Here is an 18,048-nt window from a genome sequence, read left to right as displayed (position 1 = left end):
CAGGTTGATTCTAGAGGCTAATGGATTGCTATGAAAGGTTTCTAACATTTAGCCTAATTTTCCACTCCTTAAATTATTTTCTTTAATGTACTCAGCCTCTGCTGCTTCCTTGTTTCATGCAAGTTGTGACCCACTGTCTTTCTAGATAAGTATTATGTCTCTCCACTGTGAATTATTTCTGAATAAAGTATAATTTTAATCTTTACATGGGCTGGTAGTTCCTGTATAGATGGGTAATTGTACGTTCTTCCTCTTTGAATTTGGGCTGTGTTATACATATGGGTACCAAACCATATATTTGTTAATCTTGATTTAAATTTGTGAATTTTAAGTCACTGAATCAGAATTTGAACAGATTATCTGGACAGTGGTCAATCATTTAATAAATTCTTAAGTGTGAAATCCAGACCCATATTTCTGAATTTTCTATTACACAGCAGATCTGAATGCTTTTCCTATTTTTCATAGATATATGTCGAAATAAAAGCACTCTTAAATGGATATTGAATAGAATGTTTATATAGACTTTGGGCATATAGAATCTATGTGCCATTTTTCAAAAGAGAAATAATGGTTATACTGTTGTGTGGAAACATAATGATTTTTTATGACTAGGAAATAATGTGAACTTTCTAGAGGCTGTCATTCAATAGTTTATTTGTATTGATCGACATGTGTTTCTTTTAACCTTTATGTAGGGACTCTTCAATAGGTTAAATAATTTTACTGTTATTTCTGATATAGCTGCTGACCTTTCAACATTAAATATAATACATTGAGGCAACGGTCTTTCCAGAAAAAAAAATTATCATGTTTATCTCTTATCAATACCTTGCCATTATTTTTTATAGATTATAATCCTTTCATATCATAGCCATAACTGCTGGTGTTAATCTGTATTTTAGAGAGAAACAATAAAGAAGGGGATTTATTGTAAAGGTAAACAAACATTATTTTATGAAAATTATATATATTACATAATGCAACTATATAGTTTTTCCAGAGGGAATGCTAGGTAGTTGCTACCTTCTATAAGACTTGACAGTGATTATTGCTTATTTCTACCCACACACTATCATGGAAAATTCTGTCTGGCCACATTTGAGACTAAGAGCTGGGGATATGCATGTTGGAACAAATCCTTGATGAGCACGGTTTCATACTGAGCTGTAGTCCGCTTCTCCTGTGTCCCTGCTGAGAATCATTGTGCAAAGGTTTGTCCTGACAGGCAGCCCTATAAAAACTGGAGCTTATCTGCTATATTGCTTTGATATTTCAATCTATTTTTGGATAGATTTGGCACTTGGTATATTGTCTTTCCTTTGGATATACAGCTGGTGGCTATATTAGCATTTACTGAAAGTTCTGTAGCAATTCCCACATCAAGGTAATCCTGTTCCTTAGTGTTCTTTCAGAGTAAGCCCAAGGTGTTATGACTCAGGGCAGATGAAATATAATAGATACCTCTTAATCACTTGAAACTCTGTACACACTAGTAGCAGTTGAAAAAGGATCTGCCATAGCCAGACCAAGTCGTTACGGCCAGGTGTTAATCAATGCTCCTTTCTTGAACTAATCCAGCAGTTCTCAAATTTAAGTGTGCATTAGACTCCCCTGAAGGGCTGGTAAAACCAGTGCTTACTGATCCCACCGGCAGAGTTTCTGATCTGTAGTCTGGGATGGAGTCTGAGATGTTGCACTTCTAACAAGTTTCCGGATGATACCAGTACTGCCAGTTCAGGGACCGCCCTTTAAGAACTGGATTCTAGAGTGTTGTCTAACCACAGTTTTTAAGGCTGTAATTGGCCCACATCTCATCTTGGGCCCACACTGGACAACCACTGAACTAATATACTGATTGGCAAACTTATTCTGCAATGAACCAGATAATAGATATTATAGGCTTGTGGGCCAGACAATCTCTGTTGCAACTGCACAACTCTGCTATCATAGCAGGAAAGCAGCCATAGACAATATATGGATAAATGGATGTGGCTGTGTTCCAATAAAATTTTATTTACAAAAACAGAGAGAAGGCTGAATTTGGCCCTAGGCCTATAGTCTGCCGATCCCTGATCTAATTCATCAACAAGGAACTTGTATCTTTCCCAGCTCAGAAATCATCTGTATCCTCTATAGTAGTAGCACTGTGTGCCAAACTTGGAGTTAGGAGCTGTGGGGAATATGTAAGGAATGCCAATCTGATTTTCCACTCTTCTCCCGAAAATTAGAGTTCATTGTAGCACAATGTTGGAAAGATTAGAGAGAAATTACATGCCTTAGTTGGAATAGATTTCATGACAGAGGTGAATCTTGGCGGATGAGTAGAAAAGTAGACAAAAGAAAGCAAAATAAATGTCTTAGGAAGACCAGCACTAGAAAAGACAAGAGGGGCTGCTCAGAGTGTTTTTCCAACAGGCTGTGAAGAGATCTGTGATGTGGAAAAGACTGGAAATGTTGAGAGTCACAGATGCCTTTTAACTAACAATACTGGTATTGTGCCAATAATACATTATTGGCACAGTGATCGGTCCTGGGGGCACAGCTAACCAAGACATAGTCCTTGCTTTCAAGAATCCCAGATGTAGATCAAGATATTAAAAAATCTGGAAGCTGTATACAGGATTTGAAGTTTATATGCTTGCCTCATGGTGGGCTTTTGATGGATGTTAAACTGAAAATGAAATTTGTGTGATTGACAACAGGGAATTTTTGTTAGTTCTTGATCAATAGAGTGGGTCAAGAAAATCATTTTAGGAAAAGTCACCCTCCATAAGCTAGCAAATTGATAACAATATACAAGAATGGTTTATTAATGATATTACATTCATCCCACAGAAACTTTGCTACATTGGAAAATTTGTTGGGGCATTCTTTTGGGTTTTTTTTGTTTGTTTGTTTGTTTGTTTGTTTTTATATACTGTGACTAAGAAAATCCAACATTAGTGTATTGATGTTTTTAATCAAGCCATCATCAGAATCAAAGACAATTTTCTAAAGAGTTGTACCATTTTGTCTTTCTGATATAAATTTATACCATTTATAGAGAAAAATTCTCCATAAACAAGTAGGGATTTTTATTTTTGAGATTTTATTCCCAAAGCATTGCATATAGGGTTTGAATGAAGTCTATTGTCAAATAAAATGTCTAGTGGGAACTGATGGTAGATATTTTTATGAGTATTTGAATGAGATAGTCTCTAAACTTCCATCTTGTTCCAGTATTCTGACTTTAGGTAATATTTGAAAAGTCCACAAGGAACTAATTCAGGCAAGCTTCCCTAAGAACCTGAGAAGATCACATCGTGAATAATGCACTTCAAAACATGACACTAGAGTTCATTTAGTAAATACAATCTTGAATTTGGTGTTAGAAGAAGCAAGGATTGATGGAAGGCATTATGTTAGACAAGATGACATATGACTTTTCAGCTATCTAATTCTATACAGTTTAATTTTTAATCAAATACAGGAATGCAGATGGCACCGAGAGAAAGGGTTAGAAGGAAAGTCCCTTGTGACTTAGATGTCCTGTGACTGGCAGCTTGAAGACCTAAGTTTCTGTGGACATGCCTACACCATGTCCTTTATGGCTTCTTCTTCATTTTCAGTGGTGAATGGTAGCAGAAGCCTACACTTGTACTAAGACAATGATTGATTTCTTGCACAACCTTGTCCGTGAACAGAATCTTGAGGTCCTTTTAAATAAAAGTTGAGAATCGAGTAGTGACCTTCAGTCCTCCCCATTTGACAACCCTTTTATTCCCCACAAATGAGCTATTCTAAAAGGTCCTGAACTGTACGTGTGAGTATGCATGTGTGTGTGCCTGTACTGATGATGTATGTCAGGAATCGTGATCCAAGGACTTTATTTGATAATAAATGGTTTCAGAAAGCTTATCATTCTTGCATTAAACAAGTTAGGTTCCTCATATCAAGAAGCTCTGAAGTTTATGAGAAAAGAAAGGAGTTGGACGGGACTTCCAAAGTGGATGAATCTACAGAGTCTATCCTAAGCAATTCTGAAAGCAGAAGGAATTTAAGATAAAAATGCAGAAATATTATTTTACTTCTTATTTTGGTAGTTGAGTCCTTTATGACATTATTTTCTATCTTATAAAGCTTAAGAGAGATGAGAAATTTTCAAATGAGGAAGAAATAATTAAGAGAGCAAAGAGAAAGTAAACTAACTCAACAACAAAGAGCTGAGCTTTTTTAGCTTTAGTCACAAATTTATGCAATGCTGCAAGCTGACCTTGATTGAAGAAAATAATAGCTTATTTAGGGTGAATAATTTTAAAAGAAAGATAAAAACACAGTATAACTTTCTGATATCTTAATGCTAAGATAAAAATATAGAAATAAAGAGGGAAGTAAAAATAAGTAGTTCTATAATTATGGCATTATTGCTTAATATCACAGCTGCACATGAAATGTCAAATAACCAATCTTGGCTGTAAAAGATATAAAATAATAGGGAAAGGCTATCAATGTCCTGAAATAACACAGAATATCATTCAATTATTGAGCACCTAGTACATGTCAGGAAATGTATAAGGTATGTTATGTACAATGTCTCTAAATCTCACAATAGTTCTTCATGGTCCCTGTTTTCATTCTTAAATTTAAAGTGATTGATATTTTAAAAGCTACAGGAATTACCCATGGTCACAAAGGTTTTTAATGAAGGAACCAGGTTTTCAGTCCTTGATGTGCTCTTTCTACTACATGTTTTTCTTTTTGTTAACCCTTTCTTCCAACAGAGATAATGTCACTTGTATCCAATTTTGTGTCTTCTGCTGTATCTTTATTGTATTTAACAGTGCATGCCACAAGATAAATGTACCATTTAGACTAGATAAATTAAGGCAGAAATGTAAACACGTGTAAATGAGAGCAAGAGAGAAAAGTATTTCTGTGTCTGTGTATTTATCTGTTCCTGAAATAAAATGCTATACTTTAAAAAAATGTCTCTTTGTACATTCTTGACTTCCAAAAAAGAATAGAATTTCAGGCTGTTTAACAACAACAAAAAAAGAACAGATAAAGTAACTTAACTAAAAAGCCTTAACTAAAAAATAAAATTCAGGCAGCAACTGATAAATTATCTAATACAACTCCCAATTTAAATTGATCACCTCTGTTTTTTTGATTTATGAACAGGAAATGAGCTTTGACTGTTGGCACCTGGATGAAGAGCCCTGGGATCAGCTTGTCAGTGTCCTGTAACCTGCAAAGACTCTCTGGTTGCACTAGGATCATTTGATTCAAGTAAGACCTAATTGCTTTAATTAGAATGCAAGACTATTCTTGTATCAACTTTTAATAACGTGACTTAGCATACCTCTATAATGTGCCAATAGCTGCTAATTTTGGAAAAAGAACAGAATGTGAACATCATTCTGTGGCATAATCTTATATATTCCAATTTCTCTTCATCTTTTATTTCATGGACTTGAGCCCATTTTCTTTGGATGGTATTGTCTAAATAATTTCTGTGTGGCTATTGATACTGATATAATTCCTTGCCTTTGTGGTATCAATTGATTTTTATACAATTGTAAATTTAATTGTAAGTAATCAGATTAGTCTCTCTCTCTCTCTCTCTCTCTCTGGTTTAAGTTGACCCACTATTTTATTTTAAAATTATATCAGCAATGCAATTTGTGCCATAATACAGCATGGCTTTGCATTTCTTATTTATTCCAAGTTTATACAGGTCTGATGACCTTTTGGAAAATCTGTCTGTATGTGGCCATGCATAGAATGTGAATTTCCATTTAGGCATTACAGTTTAAAGACACGTTTTAAAGACAGTTCTTCCTTGAGCATTCCTGTTTTGAGCAAATGATGCCCGTGTGTGATTGAAATGCGTTTTTTTCTGTAGAGCACTAGCTGTAATCAATGTTTAAATGATGGTTCAGGCTTATTATGTATGAAATTTTACATGGCATGGATAGCAAAGGCCCAAGAGACAGCATGGAGCCAAGAACTAGGAAATCTGAGTGGACCCAACCTGGCCACAAACATACTTTAGGAACTTGGACAAAGCACTTAACCTTCTGAGTATTCCCTTGGTTTTGAATGAAATGAAGGGGTTACATTAAAAGGTGGCAAATTCTTTTGCCTTGAAGGTCAGACATATAATATATGAATTGCATGAGATAGCTGGGTGTGAGACAGTAGGGAATGGTGAACCTGTGGGGAAAGAGGCCATTCCCCTTCTAAAGCTATTCAGATTCAAGCATTTTAAAGCTGGACAAAGAAGCAAATTGTGTGCGGTGAGGAGGGGGAAGGAATGAACTTGGCTATTGCATTGAATGCATTTCTAAGATCATTTCCAACTCAATATATGTTAGTAAAATTTTGTTACTCTGCAAAACACTTATACTATTGCCTAGCTTCTGTTGAATTCTGTGTGTGTGTTCCTATTTAAGTAATTAAGAATAACTAAGTAAAATAAAATTAAACAGCTTTGGGGTTGAATTTCCCTTTGAATTATACATTAGAATTGGAGGGAAAAGTGATTTTTGACCATTAAGTACTTAAATAATTCATCAGTTTAATGTTTTTTCTGAGGGTTTTTTTTTTTCTTTAATTGACCTAGAATGAGAACTTTGAATCTAGTACTATAACCTAAGAATAAAACCTATCCTTTAAATTATGGGTTAGCAGCTTCTCTCAGGTATTTTTTTAGGTATTTCTTTTCTCTCTTTTGGGTATTTTCACTAACAAATCATGTGAGCAGCTAAAGGAGAGTCATACCACCTGTTTGGGACTAGTTTTATGTTCCTTTAAGAAGTACTTAAAAGTTCTAATTTCTTTTGATTAATATCCTAACTAATATTTTAAAACAAAGGTTATTCTATACGGAAAAATGACAGTTGTAGTTTAAATAAGTATATTTTCTAACAATTTTCTGGCTCCATCAGTTTTGCTTTTTAAAATTGTTTTTCTTTTTACAGCAATGACATATATTTATTTCTTTTTATCATATTTTACTGCTTTTAAACGTATATTTTAGTTGAGAAAATAAGTACATTTTATCAGATGGTAATGGTAATTAGGCTACAAGCCTAGTGGAAGATGGGAAGTAGGCCAAGTCAATATGCTCTGGGGTTTTATCTATTCCCTTCGGCTCAATTCAGATCAGAATTTATGTCTAAGAGGAAACTGAACCCATGACTGTAGGGAGCCAAGTTAGTTATCCCAGTGATAAAGGGAGAATTAGAAAGAACTGGGATTTTTATGCCTTTACTTGGGCTTTCTCAACAGCTTCTTCATTATTTGCTGCTTGAGTAGTTTATTTTTTAAATTTTTTAGTTCATGGTCACGTGCATTTGTAGAAGGATTCGAGTTACTTCAGGTATGATCAAGTTGAGAACGGGTGTATTGTGGGAGGCATGCTAGATCTTTCAGATAATTTTTCACTTGTTAGTAGAAAAGATACATAATTTTGAAATGATGTTTTAAGAGGCTTCCACTTTAGATGTTCTAATCCGACATGTTGCGATGCATTGTATTTTCTGTCCGTTTCTTTGATAACCAAGGTAAAACTGAAGTACATGGATATTAATGCCCAAACTGATCAGAACTGGTTAGAGCTGTTCCTTGGCTGACCCACTACATCTGACGTTAATAAAAACTATCAGTCCTTTTATCAAACATACATGACGTCCTCTGAAGCCTCCACATATCATGGAAAATAAAATTAACATATAAATGAAAATGTTAGGAGATATAAGGTGAGCTATACAGGGAGGTTTTCTAATGGTGTTATCTCATTGTCTTGTTTTATAGAGGCATTTTATAAAAAAAAAAAAGAAAACAGTGTGGGTAACCATTTTCTTTATTCTCTTTAAGAAATAAATTCATATATGTTTATCTTCAATTCATTAGTAATGCACAGAGTATATGGACAAAGTAAACATGTAGACAACAAACTCAATCATTCCTGTAATATTTTTCTAGATTTTAGAGAACTGATGACAGAAATGTCTAATCCATTGCTTAGATCACTGATTCTCAACATGAAAATAAATAATGGAAGCTTCTAAATTGAGATAGTTAAAAGGGTACATACCTTTCTTGTATGTACACCTCGTCAGTGGCTCTAAAACTGAGAACCACTTCAGATTTGAATTCCCCTCATGTTATGAAAGATGCTCTGATGTACACTTAACATAAGTTTACCTTTAACATTTGACCTTTGTTGGTCATGGCTTTTAACTGAAGTGCTTAATTAAAATAAAAATGCCACTGTTTTTAATAACCTAGAAAGAATGGGTATGGATTAAATGCTTTTTGAAAACATGACAGTGGGTCTACGAACACAGGAGCTCCTGTGTGAATATTACAGTTGTTTGAAAAATTTTATGAAATATTCTTATTATCAAAATCTAAGGTTTAATGATGCAGTAAAGTTGGGATGTTCACAAAGAAACCAGAATAATAACAGTAAAAATTTAACCATAGTTTAGTGCACTCTAACCAAAATTTTCTGGTCAATTAGATTTGATTGTGTTGAACAATGACAAACTACAAAGGTAATTAGAAATCACGTATTAGTGAGTGGCTGGATGCTGGAGTCTGTTCAAGGCATTTTATTCTGCCTGAGGTTTACCACCCCTTCCTGGGGCTCTTTAAACCACAGCAGATGCAATTATCATAATTTTTATTTTTCTTGAGAAGATTCCCACTAAACTGTTTAATAAATGTGATTTGTCCCAGAATTTACTCTGCATTTTATTTTCCTGAAGAGGCAGGCTTTCCTTAGGGTATGAGACTAATAAAAAAAATTAGGGTAATTAGATGATCTAACAGAGAATTTCAATGGAAAAATAAAATCTAGTGTTATAAACAGTCTTGTAACAGTCAGAGGCTGTGCATTTCTAACCCACTGGATTGAAATAGGGTCTTGTTGATATTCCAAGTCCCATACAAGTGAAGAAGAAGAGCACTGATGGCAGAAGTCTTATGGAACTTTTATAATCTGTCCTTGAGTACCCCCACACTTCCAGTGTAATTTTGTTGAGACATTGGATTCTTTGGTTGATCTACTCAGTGAGATTAACTTGTTAGGAAAAGACTAATAGTCTATTTCTTTTAAAGTTCATTTTAAAAAAATCATTGAAATATTTTTGGTTTTGTGCTCTGTCATGCACTTAACTTATATAAAATCCATAAAATAATTTAACCATAATAAATATTTAAGTTTCATTGTACCACTTATGGTAAAATGGTAATTTTTGTATTATTAGAATCTATCCTTGAAGTTGAAATTATACTAAATTATTTTTTATGTTTTCTTTAAAAATATTATATTTCTCTCAGAAGACAATTTTGAAATAATTCCCTTTCTACAAAAATGAAAGAACAACATTCAGATAGGGAATAAACAGTCAGCCATTAGGGCAAAGTGATGTTTTAAAGGGGAATAACCCCAACTCATTAACTTTAACTTTGTACAGATAAATCAATTGTTAGATATCTCTTGCCTGATTCTGTAAGTTTTTTGAAGATTTTCACATACAGTTTTTCATATAAATTTCAAAAATATCAACTTTTAACCATATTAATCAGTTTGGCAGCAATTCATTTAGTACTTGATGCTGAAAATTATCTTTACACAAGTGGCTTTATTTCCTTATATAACTGAAATACATCTGTAACATTTCCTTGCAAATTTGACATATGGTCTCCTGTTAATTAGCATGGTATGAATTTCATACTTGTGTGTATATGAAGTGCTTTCTTGTCCTTGAATATTTTTTTATATTTGTCTTTCCAAGAGAATTATTTCTAGAATTTATTTTTTTAAGCTAAATCTCCACCTTTTAAATAAAAGCTTGTTAGTACTGCTGCAAAACTCATACTCTTATTTCTTTCACTCTTTTATATATAAAATATTTCCATTGTAATATGTTAATATTACAAAAAAGACTCTCTAAAACTTTTCAGAGGCAGTTTCATACAAATATTAATGGTAAGCCTGTTGTATGCAGACACTGTATTGGGTACCGGAGGAGCAAAGGTAATTATGCTGTACTACTTCCCCTTCACTCTTTAGTGAGGATACAAATAATTACGATGTAGTGTGATATTGTAATATGAGCCTGTAAAAATTAGCACAAAGTTGGGAGCAATTTATTTTTTTAATTCCCAGATACTTATTTCCACCCAGATCAATCTTTTTGACTTCAGGTCCAAATATTAGGATAATCAACTTTTTACAGAGCCAACCTCTCATTCTATGCCTGTCCAAAACAACCAGTATAACATAATGTAACAAACATAATATAATTATATGCATGTGTATCATTACTTTAACATTAACATATGAAAATAGACATTTGAAATTGCGTATTATTACTTATAATTTACTTTTCTGTTATATAGTTGCTAGTAAACAAAATTGTATAATAGTTAAAATGGCAATTAGTAATTAACAGAACTAATTAAATAAATAATATGTATAAAAACATAGCACTATTTTATAATGTTTCATTTTATCCTCTGATATAGCAAATTATTTTAACTATTTTTAAACTTTTATTTGATATTTAAATTTTATAGGCTGTATTATGAATCTTTAAGATAAATAAATTTGAGATTATAAATGGAGAATTAAAAGCAGAAGAACTAAGTAAGCACATACTACTTACGTTTAATACAGAATAACAATGGTATATGTTCTTTCTGTCCCACAATACAGTAAGGAGGTTTTTTACTTTTTCTGTTTCCTTTTCCAGTAATGCTTCTCTGAACTGCCTGCAGCCTTTCGGTCACCCTTCTTTTAAGTCATTTAGTAAAACTGAATATAGTCACATGTAAAATTGACTTTGATTTGGAGCTCTGCTCTTATCAAGGCCTCTTCACACTAATTCCTGTTAGCCCAGCGTGAGAATCCCAAGCTAAATAGCCACTCAACAGAATCATTTGATTACTTAAGATTTTACTCCCTTGCAGCAGCAGGTGTTTAAATCTGTCAGAAATAGATTCCAGATCTATCTCTCCACTTTGTATCCATGGGCTTGTTTCGGTGGACAAGCTGTTTGTCAACCAGGTCTTTTGCTTCTATAAATTTATGGGATAGTCTAACCCTGTTGAAAATCACTATCATTTTTAAAAACTTCAGAGCACTTTATATGGTACCATAAGTTAAATTTTTCTTTCTCAAGGATAGTGGTTTTAAAGTACAACGATCATTTGAACTTACCAAATCAAAACTGGATTCCAAATAAATTACAGTTTTAGTTAAAAAATAAGAAAATCCTCTTTAACTTTCTGATTTTTTTTAGAGTTCTGAAGTAGTCTGAGTTTTTCCTCAACCTAAATATCAAACAGCTTAGGTGCAGTCAGTTCATTTCTCTCTACATTCCTAATGGCCAAAGTTCATTAAACAGATTTAGAGAAATAGCCTATATGTGTCTATTTTATTTTATTATTTGTTTTTCCCTTCCTTCATTGTCATCCTCAATATATTTCCGAATTAGAGAAGATCATTATTCTTGTCCCTTACTTTGGAAATGAATTTATGGCAGACTAACATTTTGACACTTTATGTGTGGCCAGTAACAAAGATAGTCATTTGTAGCCTCTAAGGAAGATATATTTTTCCATTTCTATAAACTCCAAAGTCTCATTAACTACTTCTGCACTTTGAGGAAACTGAAAAATGATCACAAAGCTTTTATTATGAAAACCTCAATTTCACAAGTAGGTACAACACACCCCTTTTAGCAGTAGTGCATGTGTATGAGGTATGCAGGATACTTAAGCAGGTAATAGTTTTGCATTTTCTTTGGTCAGAAGTTTATAGGCTGATTGAGTTTTGTCAAAATTAACATTCACACTATCTGCCAAGTAATGCAGATATATGAGTGTGATAGGCAGAATGATGGCCTCACAAGAGGTCCATGTCCTAATCCCTGGAATGTGTGAATATGTTATATTACAAGAGAAAACGGATTAAGGTAACAGATGGCATTAAGGTTGCTAATCAACTTATCTTCAAGATAGAAGGAATATACTTGAATATCCAAGTGGCGCAGTGTAATCACAAGGGCCTTTAAATGTGGAGGAGGGAGGCAGAGGAGTCAGTGTCAGAGTGACGTGATGCATGAGGCTCAGCCAGCCATTGGTTATTTTGAAAATGTGATCACCAAAGAATGGAGGTGATCTCTAGAAGCAGGAAAAGACAAGAAAACATTCTTCCCTAAAGTTTCTAGAAAGGTAAAACTATGCCAGTACTTTGCTTTTTAGCCCTTGATGCCTTGATTTTAACCCAGTGAGACCCATCTCAGAATCCTGACCTCCAGAACTGTAGGATAATACATTTGTATTGTTCTATGCTATTATGTTTGTGGTAACTCGTTATAGCAGCAATAGGAAACGGATACAATGGGCAAAGTCTAGTTTTTATTTGGACAAGGTACCAGCATTCTTTATTTTTTCTGTGGTTTCATAATACCCTTATAAAAATCTAGAAGATGATGTGAAACTCCATTTTTCAGTAGGTATTCTGTGAGGATTATTCCACATGAAGATGTATTTTTGATCTGTTTGTGGGAGGATGCGAGCTCTATGGCCTTTTATTCTGCCATCTCAATCTCCACCCCTCAAATTTCATTTTTCAAATCAAAGCGCCTAAGAACTATAGGGAATTTTTTTTGTCATTGCTGATGTGATTCAATGCCTCGCTTGATACTCTCTAAGAAGCAGTGATTGTTAGTAAGGTCTGACTGAAAAAAAATCAGGTCTGTGTCACAATAAGCCAGCACATCTATTATCAAAATTTCTCCTTTTGTTTGCCTATATGGTTGCAAACACTGAATCAGGAAATGTAGGTATTCTTTTTGATAGAATAATCAAGTAGATGGTAAGATGACTGTTTATTCTTATGATAGGCCCACAGACTAATACAGTGACTATTTTTGACTGAACATTGGTGTCTTTTGGGGAGATGAAAAAACACGTGACTGATTTAGAAATACTGGCTTGTTAAATCTAGGACTTACAAAATTTAGACTACCTATGTGCTTTCATATCCCCATTTCCACTATGCTCAATCCCAAATTCCTCTCTGCCTATTGTACAGAATGCTCTGTCTTGGTTACTTACCTCTCTAATCCAGTTGTATGTGTCCTTCTGTCTCTCAGTAAAGTATTGCAGTTGTTGGATTATGCCAACACTGGTATTATAATAATTCTCGTTTTGTTATCTGGACTCTTAGAAAATGTGGTCACAGTATTCAAGTGTTAAAATTAAATCAGCATTACCTCAATACAAAGTACATAGTTAATCCACAGGCAAAGTAAAAGATGACTGTTAATGGTCATGATTACATTGCAAAGATAAGTACCATCACTCAGAGTGGCATAATAGTGGATGTTCCATGGTTGGGGGAAAATCAGTGGTTGGGGGAAAAAATGTGACAGTAACTACTGAAATTGGGTCATCTATGCCATATCCATTTGAACTATTTTAAATAGAGTATTACTTTTAGGGTCATTTTTTTTTTGGCTACCATATAGGTTTTGTTTGTACTTTCCTCTAACCTCTTGTACCTACCCATTGCTAAAAACCAGGATATTTTACATCCTGAGGATGGGTTTCCCAGGATATGGGAGGTTTAGTGCTCAAATCTAAATAGTATCAGGCAAACCTGAATCACTCTGAGACCAGTAGATAGCTTTAGATATGATTGGGTAGTCAACATATCTAAAACATAGTCTTGTCTCCTGTAGATATGCTTACAATAGATTTTCTCTTGGTGTCTTACACTAAATTGATCAAACCAGATACATAGCAATCATCATATTATATCTCTTTACCCCCCTTTCAGTAGTTCACTAAGTCCTAAAACATATTATAAATTATTTTTTATTTTATTTTATGAATATAGAATGCCTTCTCCAGTTCCAAAAATTATAAATATTAAAAATGGACAGATAAACTTTGTCTCCTTTCCACCTTGTACCCAGTCTTTCCAGTTTCCACTCAAGCTAAAGCAGTAATCACTGTGATTAGTTCCATATGCATCTTTATGAATATACATACAAAGACAGATACTGTTTTTTTTTTTCTGTCTCCTTTGGCAACAATCACTGTCATTTGAAAAAGAGGAGAATCGGCATCATATAGATGTCAGAGGTCCTTAACAATTCTTAAAAGCATCTGGGTAAGTATTTCTCAACTTACTACCTTGAGGGTAAAAAAAAAAAGAAGAAGAAGAAGAAGAAAAAAAAAACTACCTTGAATTTAAATCCTGGCTGGTTCTACTCTTTGGGGAGAGCTCCCCAGTTTTTGTGCTCCATGGATTTTGGATTTTGGCTTTACTTTCTGGAATGATCTTTCATTTCCATTGTCCTCCATAGTTATAGAAAAAAAGAGTTGAAAAATATTCACTTATTGGTGGCTGAGCAGCTTTCTTAGCCTGCTTCCTCCCAACAGGAAGTTGGAAGCTTAGAGGTCGCTATATGTCTTATCTAGTCACAGGTCTCTTTGCAAATGCAACTGTCTCAAAACCTCTTTTCTCCCCAAGTGTGTTTGATTCCAGTCAACTGTATATGCCAGAAGCCAGTTCAGTCTCTTGGATATTCTATGCATGTAATTATATTTTTAGGTTATCTGCAGTTAGTAATAGTCTTCTCTCGTCCATTCCATTACATATTTATAATTTCTCTTTCTATTTAATTTTCTTGGCTAGTTTTTCCAGTTCAATGTTAAGTAATACTGATGATTGGGAGCTCTGTCTTGTTTCTGAATTTGTTGGTAATGCTTCTAGTGTTGCCCTATTAAGCAAGACAGTAACTTTGAGGCTAAGCTAGTACATTTTATCATACAAAGTAAATTCTCATCTGTTCCATTTTATTGAGTATTTTAATCCAAAATGGCTACTGAATTTTGACAAATGGCCTTTCAGCCATTTATACAAAGAGATTAAAATACTTTTCTGAGATCTATTAATATTACTGTAAGAAATTATTAATAGATTTCATAATATTAAAAATTCTTAGATTCTTGGAATAAACCTCACATAGTCATTATGTTATGATTACTTTTGTGTACACTTGAATTATATTTGATAATAACATTGGATTTAGGCTTTTGGCTTTGATACTCATTAAGTGATATTGACTTAGTTCCTATGTGGGCATATATAATCTTTGTTGGACCACGATGTTTTCTTTCATTAACCTATTCTCTGAAGAGATTTTAGGAACATTGAAATTGTTTGATCTTAAAGATGTTTTAACATTTCCTGATGAAGCCATCTGAGACTACTGCTTTTGGGTTCATATATTGACAAATTTTGCATTTCTTCTATATAAATCAGTCTTTAGATTTTCTATCTCTTCAGAAGTCGTTTTGGCAAATTTTATTATCTTAAAAATTATCCATTTTATCTACATTTTCAAATTTCTTTCTATAGTGTTTATCAACATAGTCTATTGTGATTCATTTAGATTCATTCTGATTGTGATTATCTTTTATCATTTATCATTTGTTTTTGTGTATTTATACTTTATCACTTTTTTTTAAAAAGTTAGGCTCACCAGTGATTCTTTTTCTTTTCAAATAATCAGGTTTTGAATTTATTTATTCATTCTACTATGTTTTTAGTTTTCTTATTATCCACTTTTTTCTTCATTAATCTGTTCTACTTTGCTTCAGTATAATCTGACATTTCTTTTCTAATTCTTAAAGTAGACTTTAGGTATATTTTATTTTTTTTTTTAATGGATAAAAGACTTCAGAATAATAATTCTCCCCTGAGCAATGTGTTTAACTTTTAAGAACTACATTTTCCAGGAGGAGTGGGAGTTACATAGTCCATACAAAAAAAGTGTAGTTATATAAAGAAGCATTAAACAGCATGGCATGTTTTGCTAGAGCAAAACGGTTGAATGGGATTATAGATTAACAGTTGAATTGAATTATAGATTAAACTGAGCCGGATTATGGAAGGCTTCTTTACAGATTTGATTGTGTGTACTCTGATATTAACTTCTCCATGTATATAAGACTTGTGATGTATAATTAACCTTTATGTATGTTTATGCATGTATTTTGTTTATGCATGTATTTCTAAAAATTTTCTAACAAATTTACTAAGTTGTTGAACCCCTTTTCCCCTTAGAATTGTATTCTAAAATTAGTGAGGAAGTTTAAACGACTATGTGATTTTTTAAAATTTCCTTCCCCTTTATAATCTTTAAATTTGTTTTGAAATTTTACATTTATAGTTTTAATTCTTTTGGTTTATGGAGAAAGATGCAAGTATTGTATCCTAAGTTCATGCTTTTTATAATATGTAAGAGTGCTCTGAAGAACTGAAAAATGCAACCTTTGGCCATTAGAAATGCTAAGAAGGATTGGATGGCAAGGTTGAAAGACTTGTGTGAATGTGTGTGTATGAAAGTTGAGAGTTATTTACATTTCTCCTCTTCTTGCCATTGGTCATCCTTTGTTCCAGCAAAGTGACTGCTATGGAGTGAGTTGTGTGCCTCACCACCCAACCCCCAAATTCGTTCGTTGAAACCTCATCTCCCAATGTGATAGCATTTGGAGGCTGGAGATAGGGTCTTTGGAAGATCATTAGGTTGAGATGAGGCCATGAGGGTGGGACCCTCATGATGGAATTAGTGCCCTTATAAAAGAAACACCAGAGAACTAGTTTCTTTCTCTCTCCATCTGCACACACCACACACCAGAAAAAGGCCATGTAAGGATGCAGCAAGAATATGGTTGTCTGCAACCCAAAGAAAGAGCCCTCATCAGACACAGACCCTCCTGGAACCTTGTTCTGAGACTTCCAGTCTCCAAAACTCTGAGGAATAAATTCCTGCCACACAGTCTATGGTATTTTGTTCTGGTGGTCTGAGATGACTAAGACAATGACATGCCATTTCATTTATAGAAACCTCTGATAGCTGCTGTGTCTTTTTCAAAGTAGTAAAAAGATAATCATTTTAACTGTGGTAGTAATTAATATGGGAGATTGGATATATTTAGAAAATGAGATTTTAAAAAAATGTTCTTTAATGATACATATGTTTTTAAAAGGCTATCAAGACAGATAAACAGAGGTATAGTAAAAAAATTTGTGAGCTTATAGAGTGTAATAAAAAATTTTATGATATTTTCCATTCAGGAATTATTATTTAATATGCTTACATAAATTCTTGGAAATTCATGATTCCTGTGTAAATGAAGATTGGTATGAAATGAGGACAGCATATTTCCACATATGCAAAATGATGGAGCTTTTTTTTAAGATTAGGAATTTTGAATTGCTTGCTTAGCAGTGCTTCAAAGTAGGGTGAGTTAGAATATGAGTATCATTAGAAGAGTTTGCTTTGTGCTTAACACCTATGACTGTGTTTTTAAATTTTTCAGTCCTGTTCCTCTCAAGGGATATGACATTCATTAATAATGGCAGCTAAGGATGCTTTTCATGCCTTAGCTTTATTTTGCAGTAAGGAAACTGAGAGTAAAAAAGGGTAAGTGCCTCTTCCAAATTCACATGACTACACTGTGGCAGAGCTACTGTTTAATTTATACCCTTAACCATTGAATCGGAATTTTTTTGGAGTATAAGGCTAATGAACTACTCCATTTGGTCAGAAATCTCAAACTAAGATTCAAACTTTCTTTTTTGTTGTTACTTTGTTACACATTTTTGTTACATTGTTGTGAAATACCAAATACCTTCTTAAAAAGAAAAATTGAGCTACCTCTGCTTTGCTTGTGTCCTAAACACATACATCGTCTACCTTTGAAGAATCCAGTACTGCATACTGGCAAAGAATTTAACAGAGCAAGGCACATGGTAGGTCTTGAGAGAAACAGGACGCATTTCCTATTTCCAATGACTATTAGAAATGATTTTCTTACAATACTTGTTTTATAAATTCACAAAGTGAATAGTTCATCTTTGACTTTAATAATCCTTCAGGAATTTCATCAGATTTAGACATTTGCCTGATATATAAAAGCTAGAATTTCTAATCAAAATATCTGCTTCTCCATAGGTATCTTTTA

The 18,048-nt window shown here is 33.4% G+C and overlaps 1 protein-coding gene across 6 annotated transcripts in view; it reads left to right on the top strand.

Moving 5' to 3' along the window:
• NAALADL2 (N-acetylated alpha-linked acidic dipeptidase like 2) overlaps window positions 1-18,048 on the top strand; it is a 1,180,690-nt gene that overhangs the window by 237,626 nt on the left and 925,016 nt on the right. For all 6 annotated transcript variants that reach the window (XM_032484091.1, XM_032484056.1, XM_032484093.1 and 3 more), the window contains one exon: window positions 5,164-5,271. The gene's annotated coding sequence lies outside the window, so the exon portion shown is untranslated. The remainder of the gene's footprint in view (window positions 1-5,163; window positions 5,272-18,048) is intronic.

This window comes from Camelus ferus, chromosome 1 (genome assembly GCF_009834535.1).
Source record: "Camelus ferus isolate YT-003-E chromosome 1, BCGSAC_Cfer_1.0, whole genome shotgun sequence".
Lineage (NCBI taxonomy): Eukaryota > Metazoa > Chordata > Mammalia > Artiodactyla > Camelidae > Camelus > Camelus ferus.
Note: the sequence above shows the minus strand (reverse complement) of the source record. Positions and strands in the feature narration are given on the sequence as shown.